The sequence below is a fragment of the Salmo trutta genome, chromosome 7 (genome assembly GCF_901001165.1).
Source record: "Salmo trutta chromosome 7, fSalTru1.1, whole genome shotgun sequence".
Lineage (NCBI taxonomy): Eukaryota > Metazoa > Chordata > Actinopteri > Salmoniformes > Salmonidae > Salmo > Salmo trutta.
The window spans coordinates 29,979,851-29,998,153 of record NC_042963.1 but is presented as its reverse complement, the minus strand read 5'-3'; the positions used below and the strand labels follow the sequence as shown (position 1 = coordinate 29,998,153).

At 41.7% G+C, this 18,303-nt stretch overlaps 1 long non-coding RNA gene across 1 annotated transcript in view; it reads left to right on the top strand.

Moving 5' to 3' along the window:
* Nucleotides 1–3,278: 3,278 nt before the first annotated feature.
* Nucleotides 3,279–18,303, top strand: part of LOC115197213 (uncharacterized) — a 40,760-nt gene continuing 25,735 nt past the window's right edge. The window contains exon 1 of the long non-coding RNA XR_003878983.1: nucleotides 3,279–3,706. This is a non-coding gene — a long non-coding RNA (uncharacterized LOC115197213). The remainder of the gene's footprint in view (nucleotides 3,707–18,303) is intronic.

Sequence of the window (18,303 nt, the reverse complement as noted above, 5' to 3'; positions counted from 1 at the left end):
TATTAGCCACTATAAGTGTCGACCGTCAGTAGGCCAAATAGGTTGTGTAGCCTACATCATTTCCCCATTTAATTACATTGTTTTGTTTCCCTTCATTTGATTTCTCTGTAACCACCATCACGGTTGTTGCTGAGGATCATTAGTAACAGCTGATAATATATAGAACAGACATGTAGGCTAATTAAATCGTTATGGAGCGGAGCACAGGCCAAGCCGTAACTGTTTGAACCCTACGAATGGTGCAATACTTGCCTGTGTCATTACACAGTTCTATGGTTAGTGCAGGTAACAGATAAGGGTATAGCATACTATTGTACACTATTCTCCCTTTTATAATTTTATATGTACTCTACACTAATCGTCCAACATTACCATGGGTTAAAGAAATGAATGTGGCAATTTTCAGAATTATTCAAACTTTCTTTCTTTCATGCATAAAGACCCAACAAACATGTTTTTTATGACTCATAAATACTTTTCTAACCCTAAATAATCGACAAGAGTATTTTAAATCTATGGCTTTCTTTCATTGATCTCTAATATTGTGAACCCGTTCTCTCTATATATTCTATTGAGTCTGTCAACAGAATTCTAACTAAAAGATACACTGTATTTAAATGTATGGCTTAAGATAAATGTGCTGAAAACCGTATTGAATGAAAACTCCACCAGAAAATTTGTTGGCCAGCAAGTTGGAGGGTTTTCAGTGGTTGAACTATATTTATTCATCTCACGGAAGGGAAACAACCCGTCACCTTCATAGGGTAAGTCTGCATACCAACTTCTGAGAAGTATGTAGGAAAGGCGTACATTTCTAAGTCAAAATTGGGCCCTTGGTGATAATAGCAGTTGATGTTGTTTCTAGAATACTGATAAATACACAGTATGTGTTGAATAGAAAATAGTAGAACTGAACTTTATTGATAATACATATTCTGTATTGGTTCTTCTCGCAAACATTTTCAGGGAATGAGTTTGACATTTCAGGATCAAAACGTGTGTTAGCAACATTGCATACCGCTTTGAATCTTGAATACTCTGAAGGTCGTTTATGAAAGGAGGTTCAGTTCCTCCTGTAGTCATAAAAAAGCGACACTTATTCTTTGTGTGAAGTAGTTTATCTTATGTGTGCTTACCTATCTCTTGTTGGACTGTAGATCACAATACTATTATCGACCACAAATGTTGTCCCTGCACTTTTGGTGCAGCTATTATGCTTTATGGCCATATGTGCACACTCATACACAAGTACAGCAGGGCATGCACACACACGCACACACAATAACGCGCCCTCAGTATGTTCAGTCTTCAGAGAGGACACCACACATGAAATCATTTTATTTGTGGTACAAAACCAAGACGGTTTCAGTTACTTTAGTCTAATAACATCCTGGAGTACTTATGAGAGTTGATTGAATACGGTGAACGTTTAGAGATTGGACGTTTTGATAAAGAAATCTGATTTACTGTCACGTATATTCCCCCTCCGGCGCTCTAGGTCACCAGGCTGCTCATTATTACGCACACCTGTCTCCATCAGCGCCTCATCAGACTCACCTGGACTCCATCGAGGATCACTTTGGAAATAAGCGTTTTAATTAATACTTTCAAGTGATATCCTCTGGGTCCACATTGTACATTTTGTTGTATATGTCTGTTGCCCAAAATAAAGTCAATTCAATCATCTGCCTGTTTACCTTCCCTATATATGTCTGTAAGGGCTGGTGCCGGACAGGAGAAGCAGGTAGTCAGACATTTATTCAGGAACTGTAGCGCCCTGGCCATAGAGAGAGGTTTTTGTTCTTTATTTTGGTTAGGCCAGGGTGTTACATTGGGTGGGCATTCTATGTTCATTTTTCTATGTTGGCTGGTTTCTTTGGATTGGCCGTGTGTGGCTCCCAATCAGGCACAGCTGTAGTTTGTTGTTGCTGATTGGGAGTCACACATAAGTAGCCTGTTTTTCCTTTGGGTTTTGTGGGTGATTGTTTTCTGTTGAGAGTTTTTCCTGACAGGACTGTTTTGCTGTCTTTGGTTTATTTTTGTATAGTGTTCTCCTTTTTTCATTAAATATCAAGATGAACACACATCCTCCGCTGCACCTTGGTTTTATTACTACGACAGCCGTTACAGGAACAGACATAGAACAAGACCGGAACAGCGTCAGCACACTGGTAACACGGACATATGACAAACAATGCAGCAGCAGGGAACAGAGCTGGGGAACTGACAAATATAGGAGAGGTTATTAACAGGTGATTGAGTGAGTCCAGGTGAGTCCAATATCGCTGAAGCACATGACGAGGGATGGCAGGTGTGTGTAAATGATGGTGGCAGGAGTGCGTAATGCAGGGCAGCCTGGTGCCCTCGAGCGCCAGGGGGGAAGAGCGGGAGCAGGTGTGACAATGTCACTCCCTTCGGTTCCTTTCCCAGGCGTTATTGTTTCTGTTTCAGTTTCATGTCTGTGCGTTGTTTCGTGTTTTGTATTATGTTCCGTTTATTTATTAAATGATTCACTCCCTGAACTTGCTTCCTGACTCCCAGTGAACTCATTATATTTACAGATGTACCTTATTGGTTTTATTGGAGACATTTAATCAAACAGGAAAAGAGAATTGAGAAATATACTATTTTGCAATTAGGGAGAGGCCTTTTTTATGACAAAGTTTTTAGATTGAAAAACTCAGTGCCCCCATACAAAAAAAATCTTAATTTCACAGTCCACTAAATATTTTAAGGGCACTTTGAAGGGCAGTAAGACGCTGCACCAATAATGCATAGTCACTAGTCTTGCGCTTCTAGGCTGCATCCCAAATGGCACGCTATTCCCTGTATGGTGCACTACTTTTGACCAGAGCCTTATGGACCCGGGTCAAAAACAGTACACTATATTGGGAATAGGGTGCCATTAGGGAGGCAGACCCAGACATCACACCATATTCTCCTTTGAGAAATGTAGAACGACTCACATGTATTATACACACATCTTCGGTGCATATTATTAATATGACTACTGCATACATTTCATGGTAAAAAAAATCTAACAACATATATAAAACACATACATGCAGTGCAGTGTGCGTATACAGTACATGCTCATAAACATCGAATATGTTCACAAGCAAACAAACACACATGCTAGACTTTAGTCTGACTGCACTCTCACTGGCGGCTGCTCTGTCGAGAGAGTCGCTGGTTGGAGCTGGAGCGGCTGGGATGGCAGGGGGAGGATAACAGAGGAGGAGGAGGGGGAACAGCCAGGATTGGAGTCCCACGCAGGGGAGCTAGCCAGTGGAAAAAAAGCTGTGTTCATTTCAGTGTGCTTCTCTGTTAGGAGGGCACTTTGCTCTCTGTGGCTGGCTCTGTTTTCAGATGACTTCCAGAGTGTTTGCAGACACAGGCCTTTATGTGCTCTCTGCTCTCTCTGTGCTCGCTCTTTCTTTTTTCAGTCTTTGTTTATCAGGACTGTTTTGTTAGGAGCTAGTTGAGGAGTAGACCTGGCAGGAGAACGGCAGAACTGGATTTGAACTAAAGAATAAGAAAGAAGGGGAAGAAGAGAAGAGAACAAACAGAAAAGAGAAGTGCAGAGAAAAGAGAGGAGTTTGTTTGGAACATGTATGTCTTCCATCTTAAGAGGAGAGAAATCTGAGGAACAAACGTCATTGGAAAGACAGAGAGCGACTGAAAGGTACAACTTGCAAACAACAAGGTAGGAAGTGCATTGGAACTGTGGAGACTTCGACTATTTTCATTTCATTCAGAATATTCATTTATCTGAGAAAAGTTTAAAATGATGTTCAAATGTGTTCCTCGTATTCACGTGTGTACAGTCTCTACGGTTACTTGTGTATGGACATTTCTATGTTAAAGTGTGTGTGTGTGTGTGTGTGTGTGTGTGTGTGTGTGTGTGTGTGTGTGTGTGTGTGTGTGTGTGTTGGAAAGGCTCAGCTGCATTGCTCTCTTTCTCCCAGGGCATGTCTGTGTCTCTTTGTGGTCAGACGTTCAGACGTCTCACACGTCCAGAAATAGAAGCACACACACACACACACACACGCACGAGCATACACACACACACACACGCGCACACACACGGGAGAAGCAGCAGGCAGAGGACACAGCACCACTGTCTCTCGAGCCAGTCCACACTGTACTGAGTGAAATCCAGGGAAGAAATCCTCAGGGAAGAGCTTGGTTGGACAACATAATTGCCTGCCGGGTGAGAGAACACCGGAGTTGTCTTCAATGCACAGTTTTTATCAGACACACAAATACATTCAATTAGATGACTATTAGATATAAATAACATTCTGTAGTCCATAAGGCAATTATTGATGTATTAAAATGTTATTCATATTTTATAATATTGTGTTGATATTGTTTTTTCATATTATTATTGTGGTGCTTTGGTATTTCACTGAGGTTCAGGGGGTTTATGAACTGCTTGGTCTTTCAGAGTTTGTTTTCACTCAGCACCAGCCATAAATTATGGTGCAATGATTTGAGATGATGTAAGCATGAATACATTCCTTAGCCTTGCTCCAGGCTTTTTGGTGGCTGAGAAGTCATTAATCTCTAAACTAATGTTTTTTATTATGATATTATTTTATTGTTATAATAACTAATAATTCTGATACACTACATGACCAAAAGTATGTGGACACCTGCTTGTCAAACATCTACTTCCAAAATTATGAAATCATGTGTATTAATATGGAGTTGGACCACCTTAGCTGCTATAACAGCATCCACTCTTCTGGGAAGGATTTCCGCTAGATGTTGGAACATTGCTGCGTGGGCTTGCTTCCATTCAGCCACAGGAGCATTAGTGAGGTCGGGCACTGATGTTGGGTGATTAGGCCTGGCTCGCAGTCGGCGTTCCAATTCATCCCAAAGGTGTTCGATGGGGTTGAGGTTAGGGCATGACAAACCATTTTTATATGGACCTCGTTTTGTGCACGGGGCAGTGTCATGCTGAAACAGGAAAGGGCCTTCCCCAAACTGTTGCCACAAAGTCAGAAGCACAGAATCGTATAGAATCTCATTGTATGCTGTAGCATTAAGATTTCCCTTCTCTGGAACTAAGGGGCCTAGGCCGAACCATGAAAAAGAGGCCCAGACCATTATTCCTCCTCCACCAAACTTTACAGTTGGCCTCTATGCATTCGGGTAGGTAGCGTTCTTCTGGCATCCGCCAAACCCAGATTCGTGGCGAAGTATGATTCATCACTCCAGAGAACGTGTTTCCAATGCTCCAGAGTCCAATGGCGGCCAGCTTTATACCTCTCCAACTGACGCTTGGCATAGCGCATGGTGATCTTAGGCTTGTGAGCGGCTGCTCGGCCATGGAAACCCATTTCATGAAGCTCCCAACGAACAGTTATTGTGCTGACGTTGCTTCCAAAGCCAGTTTGGAACTTGGTAGTGAGTGTTGCAACCGAGGACAGGCGATTTTTACATGCTATGCGCTTCAGCACTCGGCGGTCCTGTTCTGTGAGCTTGCGTGGCCTACCGCTTCGCGGCTGAGCCGTTGTTGCTGCTAGAAATAAAGTAAAACCATTTTCAACACTATTATTTCTGTACAACACCTTGAGTTGTTATATTATTACATTTGACGATACTGATCTGATTAGTAGTTGTGTTTGTTTTTAAACATCTTTCTCTGAAACATGCTGTCCCACTTTTTGCTGTCACTACCAAAACACACACATTAAAATACTTTGGAATGAATCTGCCTTAAGCCACACCCCTAGAAATATCACCAGGTGATGGGATGCACCCTGTAGCAACCGATAATGTAATAATTAAGTGATAATGCCCAAGAAGCTGGTGTTAGGAAGATATATTCGCATGGCAAACTGTGCCAATATATCCTCCAAACACCAGCTTCAACGGTATAATCACTTTTATACAACGAGTTACCAGCATATTCAAATAATGATTGACATATTTTCATTAAAAACGTTATTTTGATGAATGTATTCATACTATTTCATCCGTTCACAAGATATAGTCCTGACACAAATCTAGGGTTGCTACCTATGCTTGCTTGTTGTTCGTTCTATCATTTTGGTTGCCAGAGACGATCCAGTCGTTGTCTTGGTTTCTGTCATTACAGATAAATTCTGCATTTTGTATTTTTGTATTGGTATTTCCTTGCATATATCCATAAAAACTATGCTGATTCATGATTTCAACTGGCTGAGAAAAGCTGCCTGTCGTTCAAATCCCTACCCCAACACGTTCATTACTGTGGGACAACTGGAGATCGAATTTCAGTATTGAAACAATGTTGCAAATGTTAGAGAGACAAACAGCAAGGTTTATACAAATCTCAGCTGTTGAAAACCAATTGCTAGTTTAAAAGAAATTGGAGATTAAATCTAGGTGCTTTTTACAGTGGATATAAAGTTTGTAAATCACCTGGCTGTCTTGATGAGACAGTGGATTGCACAGTGAGATGGAATAGAGTAACGTAGTAACGTTTTTGCACATAATTAAATAATGATAATAACATCATGCATTGATTATGGCATTTTATGCAATGGGTGGGTCTAATCCTGAATGCTGATTGGTTAAATGCGCATTACAGCCGGTGTCTATTCCACAACTTACCACAGGCTAAATCTATGACCTTAAAATGCCTATGTACTCTGTTCCATCTGTCTCATCAGCCCAGCCAGGCAAGTTATAAACGATCTCTACTATAAAAAGCATCTAGAATACATTTCAAATGTATTTTAGACTAACATTTAGTTTTCAATAGCGGAGATTTGTATAAACCTTGCTGTCTGTCTTTACGACATTTGCAACATTGTTTCAATATTCAAATTCGATCTCCAGCTGTCCCATAGTAATGAACGTGTAGGAGTCGGGATGAGACAGACATCATGCGCTCTGCACTGTTTGACGTGACTGTAAATTAGACGCAGTTGGCTAGCTAGCAAGCAAGGGCTAATAACGTTGCCAGCCAGTATGGCAATGGAACATTTAGAACGAACGGCTTGGTCGAGTCCATAGATACAGAACAAAAAGACTGAACGACTGGGTCGCATTTCTGGCAACCAAACCAATAGAATGAACGACCAGTGAGCTTGGGTAGCAACCCTAGATTTGTGTTGGGACTATATTTTCTGGAAGGATAAAATGGCATAAATATATTCATCAAAATAAAGCTTTTAATGAAAATATGTCAATCATTTTAATATGTTGGTAACCCATTGTATAAAAGTGATAATGCCCTCGAAGACGGTGTTTGGAGGATAAAATGGCACGGTTTGCCAGTCCTTGACTTTGTCTCGGGCCTAACAACACCCATGCCAATATATCCTCCCATATACACCAGCTTCTCGGGCATTATAACTTAAATAGATAGTGAAAAAGTTGTAAAGACAAAACGCCACTGAAGCACTTTGCCACATGCCAGTGATAGGCTGATTTATGACAAACACAGAAGGAACTTAGCTAGCTAGTGATTTTTGCCACTGATAAACAGTGTCCCTTATTTACCATAGTTTGATAGCTGACTGATGAAGTTGTAGACATGTTCTCAGATATCCGTCCTGAGCGCAACCACAGCTGATTCGATACTATCCGCAGTGCACTAATAGTGCTGGGGACCATGACACACTGCACCAAACATCTTAGCTAGATGTAAATTGCCCTACTAAGACCATACTTTACATATTTCTTGAAATGTTAGATGTTCGGTAGTGACACTTCTGAAAAATATGTGAAGATTTACTAACTTGTTTACTCATTTTCTTCTAAATGTTTTCTGACAGACTTCTCACCATATGGCAATGCTAGAGAGGGGTGTGTTGCAACTTATAATGTAATAATAATAATAATAATAATAATAATAATAATAATGTAATAGCTGCTATTAATGATATAATGTAATAGCTTTTTCATTTATAATGTAATAAATACTGATAATGTAATAAACTGCCAATAATATAATAAATATGCTGAATGCTTATTAAAGTAAAACAGTTTTTGCACATAATGTAATGATTTCTGCTTAAAATATTGTGTGTTGATTATTACATTATGAAGTGGGTAAATTTTTTCCATTAATAGTGTAATAACGTTAACCAATAATGTAATATAACTGTCTTTTTTTTCTTCATGCATATCAAGTGTCATACTTCAGTAATAGCTGACTACACGCCAAACCACATTCCTGAATCCTAGCTTTAAAACTGATTTCAGCAGTAATATCAAGACATTCAAATGAAACAATTGGTTTATACTTTATTTGGACAGTCCAGATAGTCCATCTGTAGATGGTCCTATTATCACCAAACTATCTGTTGACAAGCCACTGCTTGCTAAGGTTACAGTTAGGGTTAGGTTTAGAATAAGGGTAAGGGTTAAGGTTAGGGTTAGGAGCATCTACAGATGAACTATTCAAATAAAGTGTTACCCACAATTGACCCCACAATACATGCCCACAACCCCAGTCAGTCAGTGAATCAGTGAGTCAGTGGATCAGTAAGTCTGTCTGTCCGTCTGTCTGTCTGTGTAAATGAGAGAAATGAGAGAGATTGTGTGTGTGTATGTGTGTGTACGTTTGTGCATGCACCAATTTTTTTGCAAACTACTACTAAAATCTCAATGTTTCATGCAATGTTTTTATATAACACTGCAAAGAAGAATTTGTCGTTAGGATGGAAAAGTCATGAAATGGTCGCCTAAAGTGGTAAGGATGTTGTGTCATGTTCCCTTGGAGGTTTTGTCTAGTTTCCGGTTTGTCAGGGGGATGTCCCAAGGAAATGTTTAGGATGTCCTTGGGACGTTGTGTCATGGTTCCCTTGAGGTTTTGTCTAGTTCCCGGTTTGTCAGGGGGATGTCACCCAGGAAATGTTTAGGATGTCCTTGGGACGTTGTGTCATGTTCCCCTGGAACTTTTGTCTAGTTTCCGGTTTGTCAGGGGGATGTCACAGAGGAAATGTTTAGGATGTCCTTGGGATGTTGTGTCATGTTCCCCTGAAGGTTTTGTCTAGTTTCCGGTTTGTCAGGGGGATGTCACCGAGGAAATGTTTAGGATGTCCTTGGGACGTTGTGTCATGGTCCCCTTGAGGTTTTGCCAGGTTCCCGGTTTGTCCCACAGGTTTTGTCTAGTTATCAGTTTGTCGCACATATCTTTGCCCCCGAGGTCGTTTTTAAGACTTTCTTGGGACATTGTTTCATGGTCTAGTTCCCGGTTTGTCCCATGGACGTCACCTGATGGTTGACACCTGTTGGTCGCAGAAAAATGTTCACCAACATTAGACAACTTTAATGAAAACCCAAACTCAAAAATCTCTGAAAGTAAATTAAATCAATGATGCGAGAATAGTCAAATTAACCCTTTCAACGCCATGTCTCCAGGTGGCAATTTCCGGCGAATTGTTACTCATGTCATATAAATGTGAAAATCTCAAAAAGTATAGACTGCACATACATGACTGAATATTCAATTTGAAGGGGACCTCTGTAATTTTCATAATATGGTCTAATAAATCATCTAATCAGCAATTCAAACATGTAGGAAGCTAAACTCTTCTTTCAGTGGTATCTACACATCAGAGGAGGCTGTTGAGGGGAGGACATCTCATAATAATGGCTGGAATGGAGTGAATAGAATGGTATCAAACACATGGTTTTCAGTGGCCAATTGTTTTTGTAATTCCAGCCTAGTTCCTACTCGTCTCGTAAAAATGTGAATATCTCAAAAAGTATAAAGTGCAAGAACATGGTTGAATATTATATTTGAAGAGCAAACCTTTTACCTTTCATACTATGGTCTAATAATAGTACTCATTTACCTGAGCAAGCACACATACGCCTTACATAATCAACAAGAAAAGTACAAAGCAAAAGCAAAAATGCCATTCAAAGATTTGCCTTTTATTGAATATCTACCGAACACATTAGGAAAACAATTAACCACTCTCAAAACGTAATATGCTACAAGTTAGAAATTGATATTTGAACATTAATTAAGGGAACCATGAACTAGTATTTACAACAAAACTGATTATGAGAACAAAACTGATTCTATCTGTGTGGGGGAAAGGAAAATAGAGGTGTGTTTGTGTCTGTGTTTCAAGTGTTAACACTTCTGTCCCTTCTCTTCTCCTCTTGTGCCATGCCTGGTAACAGTTCCTGTCTACTGTAAGACAGAGTGGCACATTGCAAGACTCACATTTCCAAGGGGTCTTGTTTTCCAGCGTTTCCTCCGCACACAGGTCACAGCATAGCCTGCCCTTGGTGACCTTGAGGTCGTCAGGGGTGAGTGAGGTGTCCACAATTGTGATGGAGTTGCAGTCCACCCAGCAGCCAATGACCCTCCTCGAGCCCCCACTACTGCTGCTGAAACTGTAGCCCCCTCTTCCTCCGTGTCATCCTAGACAGATGGATAGACAGATAGATGGATGAACATAAAGATTAATACTTTATTGATCACCACGGGGAAATTCATTATCATCAGCAAATAATAGAACAATATACACACACCTACCTCTTCCACCTCCTCCACACGACAGTCAGCCAGCTGCATGCAGAGGACCTCTCCGTACAGTCGCTGTGCCAGGGGCTTTCTCCTCTTTTCCAGGGCCATCTCCTTGTGCAGTATGAAGCTGTTCACCACTGCAATGTTGACAAAGTGGTAGAACAGCTTCTTGTACCACTTTGGCGTCTTCTGGGCCACATTGTAACACTTCAGGAAGGCATCGGACATGTCCACTCCCACATGAAGCTAGTCCATCTCCCGTCATGGTTCCTGACTCTCTGCTGGACTGAGTCTACATTGAACACCGATTTGGATGGAGGAGAGCATGGTAACATCCCGAGTGTCCTTCCACTGGACGTACAGAAGTGGCCCATCACAGATCCAACTGATGGCCCCCCTGTCTGCCTTCTTAGGCATGGGATTTCTTGGTTTTGGGGGGGAATCCAATATTGATCTACCTGACAGTGCCACAGGCTCAAGTTGCGGAAGAGGGCTGTGCTGGTGTAGAAGTTGTTGACATACACATGAAACCCTATTCCAAGGTATGCCACTCTCAGAAGGCCCATAACTGCATATGTGGCTCAAACCCTTCCCTGTGGCAGAGAACAGCTTTCATTGATAGATGTTAAAGTCGCAGCTGTAACCATGTACTGTTTTATACCGATAGAAATTATTCGACACCACCATGTGATCATCGATGGAGAGATTCTGGTAAGGGTGGTAGTAGGCCCCGCATGCCGCAATGATGTCTTCGAGGAGGGGACGGAGTTGGAACAGGCGGTCTTAGCCCTTGGTGCCCTTCTTTTGGTCGTTCTCTACGACTCCCTATAAGTCGCTCATATGTATGGTCCATCTCAAAACCTTGAATCTCTTCCTGGGCATGATGCAGGAAAGGCCAGCCTGGCTCAAGTGTATATGGACAGCGTTGGCCTTCAGCAGAGCCATGAAGATGACCACACTCAGGAACCTGAACATCTCATTCACACACACTGGGATCCAGGGTGTCTTCTTACCTGATGTTATTGCATTATAGGCACTATATCACTGAATTCAAGATACAACCACTATTAGCATGCATCAAGTGGGTACAAAAAAATAACTAAACATCCCTTTTCAGGACCCTGTCTCTCAAAGATAGTTCATAAAAATCCAAATAACTTCACAGATCTTCATTGTAAAGGGTTTAAACACTGTTTCCCATGCTTGTTCCCCATGAACCATAAACAATTAATGAATATGCACCTGTGGAATGGTTGTTAAGACACTAACAGCTTACAGGCGGTAGGTCACTGTTATGAAAACTGAAAACTGTTAAGGTCACTGTTATGAAAACTTAGGACACTAAAGAGGCCTTTCTACTGACTCTGAAAAACACCAAAAGAAAGATGCCGAGGGTCCCTGCTCATCTGTGTGAACGTGTCTTAGGCATGCTGCAAGGAGACATGAGGACTGCAGATGTGGCCAGGGCAATAAATTGCAATATCTGTACTGTGAGATGCATAAGACAGCGATACAGGGAGACAGGATGGACAGCTGATCGTCCTCGCAGTGTCAAACCACGTGTAACAACACCTGCACAGGATCGGTACATCCGAACATCACACCTGCGGGACAGGTACAGGATGGCAACAACAACTACCCGAATTACACCAAGACCGCACAATCCCGCCATCAGTGCTCAGACTGTCCGCAATAGGCTGAGAGAGGCTGGACTGAAGGCTTGTAGGCCTGTTGTAAGGTAGGTCCTCACCAGACATCACCGGCAACAACATCGCCTATGGGCACAAACCCACCATCGCTGGACCTGACAGGACTGGCAAAAAGTGCTTTTCACTGACGAGTCGCGGTTTTGTCTCACCAGGGGTGATTGTCGGATTCGCGTTTATCGTTGAAGGAATGAGCGTTACACCGAGGACTGTACTCTGGAGCGGGAGCGATTTGGAGGTGGAGGGTCCGTCATGGTCTGGGGCGGTGTGTCTCAGCATCATCGGACTGAGCTTGTTGTGATTGCAGGCAGTCTCAACGCTGTGTGTTACAGGGAAGATATCCTCCTCCCTCATGTGGTACCCTTCCTGCAGGATCATCTTGACATGACCCTCCAGCATGACAATGCCACCAGCCATACTGCTCGTTCTGTGCATGATTTCCTGCAAGACAGGAATGCCAGAGTTCTGCCATGGCCAGCGAAGAGCCCGGATCTCAATCCCATTGAGCACATCTGGGACCTGTCGGATCGGAGGGTGAGGGCTAGGGCCATTCCCCACAGAAATGTCCGGGAACTTTCAGGTGGCTTGGTGGAAGAATGGGGTAACATCTCACAGCAAGAACAGGCACATCTGGTGCAGTCCATGAGGAGGAGATGCACTGCAGTACTTAATGCAGCTGGTGGCCACACCATATACTGACTGTTACTTTTGAATTTGACCCCCACCCCCTTTGTTCAGGGACACATTATTCCACTTCTGTTAGTCACATGTCTGTGGAACTTGTTCAGTTTATGTCTCAGTTGTTGAATCTTGTTATGTTCATACAAATAGTTACACATGTTAAGTTTCTTGAAAAGAAACACAGTTGACAGTGAGTTAACATTTCTTTTTAGAGTTTAGTTAGGTAAATAACTAATGTATCATGGTTCATTTTTTGTGATTTTTATACCTGCAAACAAGAACCTGGCAGTATTATACCAAAATACCAGTAGCTACATAAATGCATAGCTACATGGGTAATAACGCAATTCATTCACTTACATGTCAAGAAGCAGGTCCATTCCATCCTCACATCCCATCCTGACTTGTCTAGTTAAATACAATTTCAGTCAAAATAAAATAAAATAAAAAAATCTGCCACAGAGTCAATGCGCTCCGCATCCGAGAAAGCATTGTCATCAAGTCCAGGATCACTTCTTTCTCCTCCAGAATGTCTAACATTGTCATTCGCTTCCCCTTAGGCTTGCCATCATCAAATCTAGCTAGATAGCAATGGGCATCAGCTATTTGGGCATGCACTGCCCTGAAGCACATACACAAACTGGAGACAAAGCGCGCAATTGCACGGGCGCACGAGCCAGGCACAAGAGCTGGAGGAGCAACACATTTAGTCATGTGCCTTGCACATTCTCTATTAGCCTCATAGCATTTTAGAAAGTGCTGAGAATTGACATTGTAACTAACAATATGACTTACAATATTATATGTCCCTATACAAGTTGTCAGACAAAGAAGGAAAGGTTTTCCAACCCAGATGTTTTATTGTGTGTTGTAATAGTGAGCACAAAATAAACAAATAATGTTTATATATGCAAAATTGAGAATGGGCATGTTTTTGAGTTTACGAAAACACAATTTACAGTGGGATAAAATTGACATGATAACTCCACAACTATCTCTTTTCTCCGGCAATTGCTGGTTGGTGTGAAAGTGAAAGGGAAGAATAGGGATTTACATCCAGCTAATTTATGGCCCTGCTCCTTGACAAAATACAGCTGATGATAACCATCTTATGGCTCTGCTAGCAAGCCACGTTACTATAAATGGGCCTGCCATCAGATTTTGGGCACATTTTTATTTGTTAGAGTTTGTAATAATGACTTGAACTGGAACTTGAACTTGACCGCGAATTTGGAACTTCGACATCCCAATGCTGGAAGGCGGTGATGAAAGGTTATATTAAGGAACACCTAACTTTACAAGACTCACAATACCATCGAGAGCATCCTGACTGGTTGCATCACTGCCTGGTATGGCAACTGCTCAGTGTCCTACCGCAAGACACTACAGAGGGTAGTGCGTACGGCCCAGTACATCACTGGGGCCAAGCTTCCTGCCATCCAGGACCTCTATACCAGGTGGTGTCAGAGGAAAGCCCTAAACATTTTCAAAGACTCCAGCCACCCTAGTCATAGACTGTTCTCTCTGCTACCGCACAGCAAGCGGTACCGGAGTGCCAAGTTTAGGTCCAAGAGGCTTCTAAACAGCTTCTACCCCCAAGGAGTAAGACTCCTGAACATCTAATCTAATTGCTACTGTCACGGTAGTCGAAAGGAGCGGACCAAAGTGCAGCATGATTCTCGTTCCACATAATTCTTTATTAAAACCTCTTACATCTAGATGTTCCGCTAGCGGAACACCGCTCCAATATCCAATGATAGGGCGTGGCGCGAATTACAAATTCCTCAAAAATCCCAAAACTTCAATTTTACACCATTTTAAAGACAAGACTCTCCTTTATCTAACCACATTGTCCGATTTCAAAAAGGCTTTACAACGAAAGCAAAACATTAGATTATGTCAGGAGAGTACCCAGCCAGAAATAATCAGACACCCATTTTTCAAGCTAGCATATAATGTCACAAAAACCAAAACCACAGCTAAATGCAGCACTAACCTTTGATGATCTTCATCAGATGACACTCCTAGGACATTATGTTATACAATACATGCATGTTTTGTTCAATCAAGTTCATATTTATATCAAAAACCAGCTTTTTACATTAGCATGTGATGTTCAGAACTAGCATACCCACCGAAACTTCTGGTGAATTTACAAAATTACTCACGATAAACGTTCACAAGAAAATTATTTTAAGAATTATAGATACAGAACTCCTTTATGCAATCGCTATGTCCGATTTTAAAATAGCTTTTCAGTGAAAGGACATTTTGCAATATTCTGAGTAGATAGCCCGGCCATCATAGCTAGCTATTTTGACACCCACCGAGTTTGGCACTCATCAAACTCAGATTTACTATAAGAAAAATTGGATTACCTTTGCTGTTCTTCGTCAGAATGCACTCCCAGGACTTCTACTTCAACAACAAATGTTGGTTTGGTTCCAAATAATCCATAGTTATATCCAAATAGCTGCGTTTGTTCTTGCGTTCAAGACACTATCCAAAGGGTGACGTGCCGGCGCGTATCGTGACAAAAAATTACAAAATATTCCATTACCGTACTTCGAAGCATGTCAAACGCCGTTTAAAATCAATTTTTATGCGATTTTTCTCGTAAAATAGCGATACTATTCCGACCGGGCGACGTTGTTTTCGTTCAAAGACTGAAAATGTAAGATGGACTCTTCATGTGCACGCGCACACCGTTTCATTGTTCTCAGATCGACCACTATCCAAATGCGCTACTGTTTTTCAGCCAGGGACTGCAGAGTCATCATTCAACGTTCTGGCGCCTTCTGAGAGCCTATGGGAGTCTTAGAAAATGTCACGTTACAGCAGATATCCTCTGTTTTCCATAAAGAGGCTATAGAAGGCCAAGAAATGGTCAGAGAGGGCTCTTCCTGTTTAGAATCTTCTCAGGTTTTGGCCTGCCATATGAGTTCTGTTATACTCACAGACACCATTCAAACAGTTTTAGAAACTTTAGGGTATTTTCTATCCAAATAAAACAATTATATGCATATTCTAGTTTCTGGGCAGGAGTAATAACCAGATTAAATCGGGTACGTTTTTTATCCGGCCGTGAAAATACTGCCCCCTATCCTAAACAGGTTAAACTGTGAATCTCTGCAATACATACAAAATAAACCTGAATAAACAAAACAACAAACCGTGACGCAGAGGTGAAATATACACTACTCAAAAGTGATCTCCCACAAACCCAGGTGGGACAAACACCAACGTAAATATGACCTCCAATTAGAGACAACGATGACCAGCTGCCTCTAATTGAGATCATCACAAACAAAGCCCAACATGGAAATATAAAACTAGAATATCCCAACATAGAAATACAAAACTAGAACATAACAACATAGAAAAAACTAAACTAGAAAACCCCACTGTCACGCCCTGACCTACTCTACCATAGAAAATAACAGCTTACTATGGTCAGGACGTGACAGCTACCCAGACTATTTGCATTGCCCCCCCCCTCTCTTTTACACCCCTGCTACTCTCTGTTGTTATCTATGCATAGTCACTTTAATAACTCTATCTATAGTGGGGGAAAAAAGTATTTGATCCCCTGCTGATTTTGCACACTTACAAAGAAATTGATTTTGCCCACTTACAAAGAAATTATCAGTCTATAATTTTAATAGTAGGTTTATTTGAACAGTGAGAGACAGAATAACAACAAAAAAATCCAGAAAAACGCATGTCAAAAATGTTATGAAATGATTTGCATTTTAATGAGGGAAATAAGTATTTGAACCCTCTGCAAAACATGACTTAGTACTTGGTGGCAAAACCCTTGTTGGCAATCACAGAGGTCAGACGTTTCTTGTAGTTGGCCACCAGGTTTGCACACATCTCAGGAGGGATTTTGTCCCACTCCTCTTTGCAGATCTTCTCCAAGTCCTTAAGGTTTCGAGGCTGACGTTTGGCAACTCGAACCTTCAGCTCCCTCCACAGATTTTCTATGGGATTAAGGTCTGGAGATTGGCTAGGCCACTCCAGGACCTTAATGTGCATCTACTTGAGCCACTCCTTTGTTGCCTTGGCCGTGTGTTTTGGGTCATTGTCATGCTAGAATACCCATCCACGACCCATTTCCAATGCCCTGGCTGAGGGAAGGAGGTTCTCACCCAAAGATTTGACGGTACATTGCCCTGTCCATCGTCCCTTTGATGAGGTGAAATTGTCATGTCCCCTTAGCAGAAAAACACCCCCAAAGCATAATGTTTCCACCTGCATGTTTGACGGTGGAGATGGTGTTCTTGGAGTCATAGGCAGCATTCCTCCTCCTCCAAACACGGCGAGTTGAGTTGATGTCAAAGAGCTCCATTTTGGTCTCATCTGACCACAACACTTTCACCAGTTGTCCTCTGTGTCATTCAGATGTTCATTGGCAAACTTCAGACGGGCATGTATATGTATTCTTGAGCAGGGTGACCTTGCGGGCGCTGCAGGATTTCAGTCCTTCATGGCGTAGTGTGTTACCAATTGTTTTCTTGGTGACTATGGTCCCAGCTGCCTTGAGATCATTGACAAGATCCTCCTGTGTAGTTCTGGTCTGATTCCTCAACGTTCTCATGATCATTGCAACTCCACGAGGTGAGATCTTGCATGGAGCCCCAGGCCAAGGGATATTGACAGTTCTTTTGTGTTTCTTCCATTTGCGAATAATCGCACCAAATGTTGTCACCTTCTCACCAAGCTGCTTGGCGATGGTCTTGTAGCCCATTTCAGCCTTGTGTAGGTCTACAATCTTGTCCCTGACATCCTTGGAGAGCTCTTTGGTCTTGGCCATGGTGGAGAGTTTGGAATCTGATTGATTGATTGCTTCTGTTTACAGGTAACAAGCTGCAGTTAGGAGCACTCCCTTTAAGAGTGTGCTCCTAATCTCAGCTCGTTACCTGTATAAAAGACACCTGGGAGACAGAAATCTTTCTGATTGAGAGGGGGTCAAATACTTATTTCCCTCATTAAAATGAAAATCAATTTATAACATTTCTGACATGCGTTTTTCTGGATATTTTTGTTGTTATTCTGTCTCTCACTGTTCAAATCAACCTACCATTAAAATTATAGACTGATCCTTTCTTTGTCAGTGGGCAAACGTACAAAATCAGCAGGGGATCAAATACTTCCCCCCCCCCCACTGTACATGTACATATTACCTCAATTACCTCAACTAACCAGTACCCCTTGTATATAGTCTCGCTATTGTTATTTTACTGCTGCTCTTTAACTACTTGTTACTTTTATTTCTTATTCTTATTTGTATTTTTTAAACTGCATTGTTGGTTAGGGGCTTGTAAGTAAGCGTTTCACCTGTTGTATTCGGCGCATGTGACTAATCCTTTAGACAACAGCAATAATTACACATTCCAAGGGTACATCATGAGGTTGGAGTAA